Here is a 12019-nt window from a genome sequence, read left to right as displayed (position 1 = left end):
TAATGTATTTGAGATTTTTTTTCATTAATTTGTCATAAGACATTTTATTTTAGAAAGATCATTGTAGGGAATTCCCTGGCAGTCCAGTGGTTAGGACTCCCAAGTTTCCAACGGCAGGGGACCCAGTTTTAATCCCTGGTCAGGGAATTCTGATCCCCCAGGTCAAGTGGCACAGCCAATGTATATATATAGAAGTTATCTAAATAGATCATTGTAATGAAAGGTACAATTAGAAGTGGTTTAAGGAGAAAGACCCTTTAGGATGAAGGCATGAAACACAACAGAAGCAGTAGGAAGAGAAAAGAATAGACTTAACTTGAACACAAAGGAATTAGAGATTAGAGGGTGAGATTTTAAGAATAATTCCTAGGTTTATTTCCTTCTCCAGGGGATCTTCCCGACCCAGGGATTGAACCCACATCTCCCTTGGCAGCCACATTCTTTCCCACCGAGCCACCAGGTAAGTCCATCTAAACGAGATAAGGATTATATAAAAAAGCTTTTGGAAGAACTGATTTTTCACATAGGACCCTTTGAGTCCAAGGAACCTATGTCCTTGACCCTTGTGTCCAAGGACCAAGTCCCGGTAAGGGCTTCCATTGTGGCTCAGCTGGGAAAGAATCCACCTGTGATGCGGGAGACCTGGGTTTGATCCCTGGGATCTTCTCTAGAAGATCCCCTGGAGAAGGGAAAGGCGACTCCCTCCTGTATTCTGGCCTGGAGAATTCCATGGACTATATCGTCCATGGGGTTGCGAAGAGTCAGACACGACTGAGTGACTTCCACTTTCGAAGGAGTCCAAGCCATTGGTAAGTCCCAATGTGAGCCCGTGTCTGGCTCAGGATTTGAAAGTCGTAAGTAAATAGGCGGTAGTGCAAATACACCATTTTGCTAACTTTAAGGATGCAAAGTTGATGCTATTCTGAACTTTGGAGGTCATCTGACTTTAATTCAAAAACAGTGACAATTCATGTTCTTTGTGTCATGTAGGGATACACAGGCATTGAAATAAATAAGCTGAAAAAGTGTTGAGGCTTACACAGTGAATAGGCACAATGTGCCACCTAAACCACCTATAATGGCTCTCCTCGATGAGAGTTCTTTACTGGAGACTGGAAGGAAGGCTTGGTGGAGAAATCACCGTGAATTCTGTCAGTACAAGCACTAATCATTTTAGTGTTAGGCATGATACACCCTTACGGTAGAGGAAAATGTAAAGTTTATTTGTCGACAAATATGGTGAGGCATGTGTACTCAGTCGTGTCTTACTCTGTGACCCCATGGAAGGGGCCTGCCCAGTTCTTGTCCGTGGGGTTTTGCAGGCAAGAATACTGGAGTGGGTTGCTATGTTTGATGCATTAGGCTTGTTAAAATTGGTGGGTTCATTATAGTTAATATTCAATTTATGAAGTTCTAAAAGGCATCCGAATAATGGATTTCATTAACAGACAGATCCTAGACCAACCATAGTAGCGACCAAGTTGGACTGTTTTTGTCACTTTAATGATTCCTTGCAGTCCCATCCTCACTTTCTCTTCCCCATAATGCTACTTAAATTATCATCAAGAGGCTGGGTTGGGGACAGAGGATGGAAACCAGTTTAAGGAAGCACGAAGCCAGTGTCAAGATAATGAAAATCAGAATTGAAGGATACTTAGGTGGAACTCTAGTCCCATTTAAGGAAATGTGTAGTAAGAGGGCTTTAAAATTCACTTGATCAGATTAAAATACTTCATAAATTATGTGATTTAGGCTTAGAAAATTAGGAAGTATTAGTTACAATTAATTTGAAACTGTAGAAATAATAATGACTGATTTTTAATTCAGCATCTTGGCAAGTAACATGTGCCAAGGACTTTGCTGAGTTCTTTTGATAGCTTTTCATTTTATCTTCAGAGCACCTGCACAATTATATACTGTTATACGTGCATTGGATAGAGAAACAGAGGCAAAGGAAAGCCACATAACTTAACTCAGGTCAAAAAAGATAGCAGATGGTGAAATTAGATTTTAAAATGAGGGCCTTCAACTTCAAAGTCCAGTTTAAGTTCTTCACCATGACACTAAAGATATGAGTCATCTTGCAAAACTGTCAACTTTAAAAAATAATTCACTACCTGAGAGTTGCAAGTTAAGTTTTATTTGGGGCAAAATGAGGGCTGCAGCCCGGGAGGCAGCCCCTCAGAGTCCTCTGACTGCCCCAAAGAGGCAAGCAGGGGGAAGACCAAGCTATATGTGACTTTGGTGAAGGGGAATTTTATGTGATCAAGCACGTATTTTTGAAGAAGGTTTTGCTGATCATAAGGAGCAGGTGTCACGATGAAGGAATTTGGTGCTTTTCTAGCTAAAGGAGATGCAAGAATTGGGCTCATAAAATCAGCTCATGAAAATACCTATCTGAAGACCTACAAGTTTCCCAGAGCACAGAGTGCCTCATTCCTGCTCTCCACCTTGAATTCTTTCAGGGTGTGTTGAAACTCAGTGGCTGCAGCAGCATGTAGTTTAATTGTAGTGGTAGATCAGTTCAGTTCAGTCGCTCAGTCCTGTCGAACTCCTTGGAACCCCATGGACTGCAGGCCTCCCTGTCCATCACCAACTGCTGGAGTTTACCCAAACTCAAGTCCATTGAGTCGCTGATGCCATCCAACCATCATCCTGTGTCGTCCCCTTCTGCCTTCAATCTTTCCCAGCATCAGGGTCTTTTCCAATGACTCAGCTCTTCACATCAGGTGGCCAAAGTATTGGAGTTTCAGCATCAGCATCAGTCCTTCCAATGAATACCCAGGACTGATTTCCTTTAGGATGGACTGGTTGGATCTCCTTGCAGTCTGATGGACTCTCAAGAGTCTTCTCCAACACCACAGTTCAGAAGCGTCAATGGCATAGTCAGTAAGTCAGAAGATGTTTTCCTGGAACTCTCGCTTTTCAGTGATCCAACAGATGTTGGCAGTTTGATCTCTGGTTCCTCTGTGTTTTCTAAATCCAGCTTGAACATGTAGAAGTTCATGGTTCATATACTGTTGAAGCCTGACTTGGAGAATTTTGAACATACTTTGCTAGCATGTGAAATGAGTGCAATTGTGCGGTAGTTTGAGCATTCTTTGGCATTGCCTTTCTTTGGGATTGGAATGAAAACTCATCTTTTCCAGTCCTTTGGCCACTGCTGAGTTTTCCAAATTGGCTGGCATATTGTATGTAGCACTTTCACAGCATCATCTTTTAGGATTTGAAATAGCTCAACTGCAATTCCATCACCTCCACTAGCTTTGTTTGTAGTGATGCTTCCTAAGGCCCACTTGACTTCATATTCCAGGATGTCTGGCTCTAGGTGAGTGATCACACCATCATCATTATCTGGGTCGTGAAGATCTTTTTTATATAGTTCTGTGTATTCTTGCCATCTCTTAAGATCTTCTATTTCTGTTATTACTGTTAACTAAAAATCTGACTCCAAAGCCCACATGTAGTTTTCTAATTCTGATTATACAGTCATTCTGAAGTACAATCTTGTTAGACTGATGGGGACAGTGGAGGACCTATGCGGTCCTATTAAACTCTATAAGAGGTGTACATCAGCCTACTGGTTACATCCTTCTAGCTGTACCACCATTTATTTGCAATGCGACCATGAGGTCCCACTACACTAAAACATGGTTCCTTTGGGAAAACAAGATATTCTCTAAGACCAGCTGAGACTAGTCAGCAGGGTAAGCAAAAAGTAGCTGTCAACCATGAAAAAGTGTTTCATTTCTTTGAACTTTTTCCTTTTCCTTTTCTGGACTCCTTATCTTTTTCTGATTTTGAAGGCTTTGAAGATTTTTGTTAGCTCTACCATATCTGTCCTTTATTGCGCCCATCTTTGCATAAAATGTTCCCTTGATATCTCTAATTTTCTTGATGACTTCTCTAGTCTTTCTCATTATATTGTTTTTCTCTATTTCTTTGCATTGATTACTGAGGAAGGCTTTCTTATCTCTCCTTGCTATCCTTTGGAACTCTGCATTCATATATCTTTCCTTTTCTCCTTTGCCTCTTGCTTCTCTTCTTCTCATAGCTATAATAAGGCCTCCTCCGACAACCATTTTGCCTTGTTGGATTTCTTTTTCTTGGGGGTGGTCTTCATCACTGACTCCTGTACTAATCGTGAACCTCCATCCATAATTCTTCAGCCACTCTGTCTAGCAGATCTAATCCCTTGAATCTATTTGTCACTTCCACTGTATAATCATAAGGGATTTGATTTAGGTCATAACCTGAATGGTCTAGTGGTTTTTCCTACTTTCTTCAATTTAAGTCTGAATTTGGCAATAAGGAGTTCATGATCTGAGCCACAGTTCCTGATCTTGTTTTTGCTGACTGTATAGAACTTTGGCTGCAAAGAATGTAATCAGTCTGAGTTTGGTGTTGACCATCTGGTGATGTCCATGTGTAGAGTCCTCTCGTGTTGTAGGAGGAGGGTGTTTGCTATGACCAGTGCGTTCTCTTGGCAAAACTCTGTGTCTTTGCCCTACTTCATTCTGTATTCCAAGGCCAAATTTGCCTGTTACTCCAGGTATTTGTTGAGTTTCTACTCTTGCATTTCAGTCCCTTATGTTGAAAAGGACATCTTTTTGGGGTGTTAGTTCTAGAAGGTCTTGTATGTCTTCATAGAACCGTTCAACTTCAGCTTCTTCAGCATTACTGGTCGGGGCATAGAGTTGGATTACCGTGATATTGAATGGTTTGCCTTGGAGATGAACAGAGATCATTCTGTCATTTTTGACATTGCACCCGAGTACTGCATTTTGGATTCTTGTTGACTATGAGAGCTACTCCATTTCTTTTAAGGGATTCTTGCCCACAGCAGTAGATACAATGGTCATCTGAATTAAATTCACCCATTCTAGTCCATTTTAGTTTACTGATTCCTAAAATGTCAATGTTCAGTCTTGCCATCTCCTGTTTGACCACTTCCAATTGGCCTTGACTCATGCACCTAACATTACAGGTTCCTATGCAATATTGCTCTTTACAGCATCAGACCTTGCTTTCATCACCAGTCACATCCACAACTGGGTGGTGTTTTTGCTTTGGTTCCATCTCTTTATTCAGCTTTCTGGAGTTATTTCTCCATTGATCTCCAGTAGCACATTGGGCACCTACCAACCTGGGGAGTTCATCTTTCAGTGTCCTGTCTTTTTGCCTTTTTATACTGTTCATGGGGTTCTCAAGGCAAGAATACTGATGTGGTTTGCCATTCCCTTCTCCAGTGGACCACATTTTGTCAAAACTCTTCACCATGACCCATCCGTCTTTGGTGGCCCTACTCGGCATGGCTCATAGTTTCATTGAGTTACACAAGGCTGTGGTCCATGTGATTAGATTGGTTTGTTTTCTGTGATTGTGGTTTTCAGTCTGTCTGGCCTCTGATGGAGAAGGATAAGAGGCTTATGGAAGCTTCCTGATGGGAGAGACTGCCTGAGGGGGAAACTGGGTCTTGTTCTGATGGGCGGGGCCATGCTCAGTAAATCTTTAATAAAATTTTCTGTTGATGGGCAGGGCTGTGTTCCCTCCCTGTTATTTGACCTGAGGCCAAACCATGGTGGAGGTAATGGAGATAATAACAGTCTCCTTCCAAAGTTCCCATGCATGCACTGCTACACGTGGTGACCCCAACCCTGCAGCAGGCCACCGCTGACCCACTCCTCCGCCAGAGACTCCTGGACACACATAGGCAAGTCCGGGACAGTCTCCTGTGGGGTCACTGCTCCTTTCTCCTGGTCCTGGTGCCCTCTAAGAGTCTACTTCCCAGTCCAGTGTAAGTTCTGACAGCTCTATGGTGGGGTTAATGGCAGCCTCCTCCTGCGGGCTTGTCATACCCAGGTCTGCTGCACCCAGAGCCCCTGCCCCTGCGGCAGTCCACTGCTGACCCGTACCTCCACAGGAGACACTCACAGTTCTGTCTCAGGCTCCATGGGGTCCCTGGGTCCTGGTGTGCACAAGGTTTGTTTGAGCCCTGGGAGCATCTCTGGCAGGAATGGGGTTTGATTTGAAACGCGAATTAGCCCTTCCTACCATCTTGCTGGGGCTTCTCCTTTGCCCTGGGATGTTGGGTATCTGCTCACAGCTGCTCCAGCACCTACTGTCTTAATGGGGCTTCTCTGCCCTTGGATGGTGGTAGTGGTAGATGGCAGCTGCCAATTTGTAGTTGACAGAATCTAAAATTGGGAATGCCATTTCTCTGTTAGTGTTTAGTGTTTTCTTTCTTAGTATCAAGTGTATGAATTATTGTGAAAAGATAAATGTAGTTAATTGAGCTATGAACTTTCTTGATAAGGACTTCTATAGGGCTGATGGGCTATTAACAAGAATTACGGATGGCATTTGCAGAGCTAAATGAACGTAAAAGGCCCTTGGCAATTAATGTGTCCTTTGTTGGCCTTACTATCATTTTTTTTTTTTCCCAGTGGGTTTTGTCATACATTGATATGAATCCTTTGGAATCTAGAATCTGGCCTTATCATTTGGAAGTTTTCTAAATCTGTATTCTTAGGTATAGATCATTGGAAAAAATGTACATCAGCGAAGAACATATTACTGTAATGGGGTGTCCAGGAGTCTCCAGTGGAGGCGTGGGTCAGCGGCGGCCTGCTCCAGCACTGGGGGCACTGAGTGTAGCAATGCATGCATGGGACCTTTTGAAGGAGATTGCCATTATCTTCATTACCCCACCATAGTTTAGTCTCAGGTCAAACAACAGGGAGGGAACACAGCCCAGCCCATCAACAGAAAGTTGGATTAAAGATTTACTGAGCATGGCCCCGCCCATCAGAACAACACCCAGTTAGCCCTCAGGGAGTCTCTCCTATCAGGAAGGTTCCATAAGCCTCTCAGCCTTATCCATCAGAGAGTAGACAGAATGAAAACCACAACCACAGAAAACTAACCAATCTGATCACATGGACCACAGCCTTGTGTAGCTCAATGAAACTATGAGCCATGCTGTGTAGGGCCACCCAAGATGGATGGGTCATAGTGGAGACTTCAGACAAAATGTGGTCCACTGGAGAAGGGAATGGCGAAAGTCAAGTGATACCTGGAGTAACAGGCAAATTTGGCCTTTGAGTACAGAATGAAGCAGGGCAAAGGCTAACAGAGTTTTGCCCAGAAAATGCACTGGTCATAGCAAAGACCCTCTTCCTACAACACAAGAGAGGACTCTACACATGGACATCACCAGATGGTCAACACTGAAATCAGACTCTATATTCTTTGCAGCCAAAGATGGAGAAGTTCTATACAGTCAGCAAAAACAAGACCAGGAACTGACTGTGGCTCAGACCATGAACTCCTCCTTATTGTCAAATTCAGGCTTAAATTGAAGAAAGCAGTGAAAACCACTAGAGCATCTGGGTAATGACCTAAATCAAATCCCTTATGATTATATAGTGGAAGTGATAAATAGATTCAAGGGATTAGATCTGACACAGTGCCTGAAAAACTATGGATGAAGGTTCATGACATTGTACAGGAGACAGGGATCAAGACCATCCTCAAGGAAAAGAAATGCAAAAAGGCCAAATGGTTGTCTGAGGAGACTTTACAAATAGCTGAGAAAAGAGAAGCTAAAGGCAAAGGAGAAGAAGAAAGATATACCTATTGAATGCAGAGTTCCAAAGGATAGCAAGGAGAGATAAGAAAGCCTTCCTCAGTGATCAATGCAAAGAAATAGAAGAAAACAATAGAATGAGAAAGACAGAGATCTCTTCAAGAAAATTAGAGATACCAACGGAACATTTCATGCAAAGATGGGCTCAATAAAGGACAGAAATGGTTGGACCTAACAAACAGAAGCTATTAAGAAGAGTTGGCAAGAATACACAGAAGAACTATACAAAAAAAGATCTTCATGACCCAGATAATCATGATGGTGTGATCACTCACCTAGAGCCAGACATCCCAGAATGTGAAGTCAAGTGGGCCTTAGAAAGCATCACTATGAACAAAGCTAGTGGAGGTGATGGAATTGCAGTTGAGCTATTTCAAATCCTAAAAGATGATGTTGTGAAAGTGCTGCACTCAATATGCCAGCAAATTTGGAAAACTCAGCAGTGGCCACAGGACTGGAAAAGATCAGTTTTCATTCCAACCCCAAGGAAAGGCAGAGCCAAAGAAAGCTCAAACTACCACACAATTGCACTCATCTCACATGCTAGCAAGGTAATGCTCAAAATCCTCCAAGCTAGGCTTCAACAGTACGTGAACCGTAAACTTCCAGGTGTTCAAGCTGGATTTAGAAAAGGCAGAGGAACCAGAGATCAAATTGCCAACATCTGTTGGATCATCGAAAAAGCAAGAGAGTTCCAGAAAAACATCTATTTCTGCTTTATTAACTATGCCAAAGCCTTTGACTGTGTGGATCACAGTAAACTGTGGAAAATTCTTCAAGAGATGGGAATACCAGACCACCTCAGCTCTCTCCTGAGAAATCTGTATGCAGGTCAGGAAGCAACAGTTAGAACTGGACATGGAACAACAGACTGGTTCCAAACTGGGAAAGGAGTAAGTCAAGACTGTATATTGTCACCCTGCTTATTTAACTTAAATGCAGAATACATTATGTGAAATGCCAGGCTGGATGAAACACAAGCTGGAATCAATATTGCCAGTAGAAATATCAATAACCTCAGATAATGCAGATGATACCACCTTTATGGCAGAAAGAGAAGAAGAACTAAAGAGACTTAATGAAAGTGGAAGAGGAGAGTGAAAAAGTTGGCTTAAAACTCAACATTTAGAAAACTAAGATCATGGCATCTTGTCCCATCACATCATGGCTAGTGGATGGGGCAATAGTGGAAACAGTTACAGACATTTTATTTTGGAGGCTCCAAAATCACTGCAGATAGTGACTGCAGCCATGAAATTTTTAAAAGACGCTTGCTCCTTGGAAGAAAAGTTATGACCAAACTAGGCAGCATATTAAAAAGCAGAGACATTACTTTGCCAACAAAGTTCCGTCTAGTCAAAGCTATGGTTCTTCCAGTAGTCACGTATGGATGTGAGGGTTGGACTATAAAGAAAGCTGAGCTTTGAAGAATTGATTCTTTTGAACTGTGGTGTTGGAGAAGACTCTTGAGAGTCCCTTGGACTGCAAGGAGATCCTGTCAGGGGACGTTCAACTTGAAGGGATCCAATATGTTCTTCTTTTGTGTGCTGTTTCTCAAGGACTCTCTGTTCCTTATCAGTTCCTGGAAAACAGGAGCGAGCAGAGCTGCACGCAGTTCTCAGGACTGAGATCATGAGGAAGGGCACCTGCTTGTACTTCCTTCAGTGACACCCTTCAGTGACCTTTTACTTAAATGTAATCTATTCAGTTATGCCCCTCTTAACTCAAGATATTGAATGTTTTCTGGCCCTTTGAAGATTGTTATTTGCTTTTGCTTTGTTTTTGCTCAGTTTTTTTTTTTTTTTTTTTTTTTTTACTGCCTAAAGCTGCCTTGTATGAAGATACATAAACGTGAATTTCTTCAAATAAAACACCCTTGTTTCACTCGAGACTTGGGTCCCCTGCGTCCCTCTTCTCGTCGACTCCAGTCCCCAGGTCCTGGTCTACAAAGACCGTGACAAGACGCAACCAGTCCATCCTAAAGGAAATCAGTCCTGTTTCCTCATTGGAAGGACTGATGCTGAAGCTGAGACTCCAATACTTTGGCCACCTGATGCGAAGAAGTGACTCATTGGAAAAGACTCTGATGCTGGGAAAGATTGAAGGTGGGGGGAGAAGGGGACGACAGAGGATGAGATGGTTGGATGGCATTACCAACTTGATGGATGTGAGTTTGAGCAAACTCCAGGAGTTTGTTGAAGGACAGGGAGGCCTGGCGTGCTGCAGTCCATGGGGTCGCAAAGAGTCGGACACGACTGAGTGACTGAACTGTAATGGGATGAAAGAAATCATAAGTTAAAAAGAATTATTAGTGCATTAGGCAAACAAATTCACTTATTTCAGTCATGTAAAGCTAGGATTTCCTTTGTGAAAAGTTAAGAGAACCTGTCTCATCAAATTACAAGGAGAAACACTTAAACCTGAGCTTTAGTGTTTCAATGAATCAAGGACCACACATAAAATTACTGTGTTATAAATTTTAGGTCACTTCTTCCAAAGAGAGAGCTGTAGCCATGCATGCGTGATCTTTTATATATTACTCTGCTTTGTCAGGTCATCTCAAGGCTCGGTTTCTTAATATTTCTTTGTCCCAAGGAATTGTTCTCTGTTGGTAGTTAATGACATTTGTAGATTTTATTAAAGTTTTTGATAAAATAGAAAAGTTTGTGACCATCTTTAAGTACTGTAGCCATTCCTTTGCTTATTTTATTTCATTTAAGGAGATATTTTTTTAGCCACTTCTTATGTGCTGGGGATAATTGACCAAACACACGGGCCTCTGCTTCCAGAGAAAGTTCCATCAAGGAAAGCAAAAGGTCATCCAATAAAAACTATGCTAAAATAATCCTGTAAAGAGTGGCTGTGAGAGCATATTTGATAGATTTTATACATAGATTTTTAGAGGGGCAGACACCAGCATCCTGAAAAAAATGGGCAGGATTTAACCAAATAGAAGAGGGGGGAGAAAGAGATGAAAAGACCTGAAATTGAGGGATGACGACGGTCTCAAGGAAACTCTTGTTAGTCCACTGAACCCTCAAGCTTTCTGTCTTGTCCTCGCCCCTGAGCAAACATCTCAGCTTTTGGTTTTGGGTTACTCTAAATTCTAGTACATTGTGATGGTACTAGAATGTGACTATTAGAAGCTCTGCTGATGTTCCCTTATAAAGTGCTTTATACTAAAGTGAAGTGAAGTTGCTCAGTCGTGTCTGCCTCTTTGTGACCCCCTGGACTGTAGCCTACCAGGCTCCTCAATCCACGGAATTCTCCAGGCAAGAATACTGGAGTGGGTTGCCATTTCCTTCTCCTATAAAGTGCTTTAATCTAGGCCAAATCTGATCACTAGTGCATAACTAGAATTGGCAAATGCCCCCAGGGAAGCAATCAGTAGTTGTCAGCAGTACTTGGAGAGTTTTTAGTATTGAATACATTTAGTCTTCACCGCTTCCACAGCTTTTTGATATTTCTAAAAACATGCATTCAATGAATTTTTTTCTAGTTGTTCAAACTGCAGTGATTGCCTACCTATACCAACTATATCATTCCTGGGAGTGTGGAAGTCCGTATTGAAAGGTTTGCAGAGTGCAGCATGATCACATTTAGGAAGTTCATTCTGGCTGAAGTTACTATAATTGTAGTACAATAGGGGAAAGGAAGTGGGTGATTTGAAAGGAAGTTGTTACATCATTTAAGTGAAAGATATTGTTGGCTTGAATTTAGAATAACTGCCCTTGGGATTGACAGAAGCAGATGAATATAGGAGTTACTGAAAAGAAGGAAACGGAACGGATGACACACTCACATTAAAAAGCAACGACGGCACAAAGATTAAAATCTATTATAGTATTGTAATTATTTCTGATGTTACTGTTTTACCAAAACCATTTCTGTTCTTTGAAAGTCGAATAGAAGTAATTATTTTCTTGTATCTCATTTTAATGTATAAACTTGAAAGTCTGAAAGTCAATTGATAGTTTTGAAATTTTGAGCTAATATGAAAAACACTAAAATAGCCCATGTATGCTTCTGTAAATGAGTGTTATTTATGTCCGCAGAATTGAAAAACTAGTAAATTACAAAGATACAAAAAGAAGTTTCTATCTTTGAGCTTCATTGCATCCTCAACGTTATGGACTTTTCTTCAAAATGAAAACAGCCTTACTGTAGTTTGTATTATAAGAAATTAAAGCAATGCAGAAAAGTACAAAGAGTAAAAGCCCACCACCCCAGTGTGAGCACTGCTGATATTTAGTGTGGCGTCTTAACCGTTAATTTTATCAAGATTTTATTTTCTATCTCAAAAATAACTCATGAACAACTTTCCAAAAAAAGGAAAACCGTTTCAGTCTTATGATTATTATACTGGAAGAT

The sequence above is a fragment of the Dama dama genome, chromosome 2 (genome assembly GCF_033118175.1).
Source record: "Dama dama isolate Ldn47 chromosome 2, ASM3311817v1, whole genome shotgun sequence".
In the NCBI taxonomy this organism is placed as follows: domain Eukaryota; kingdom Metazoa; phylum Chordata; class Mammalia; order Artiodactyla; family Cervidae; genus Dama; species Dama dama.
The sequence above is the reverse complement of the archived record's forward strand: the minus strand, read 5'-3'. Positions refer to the sequence as shown.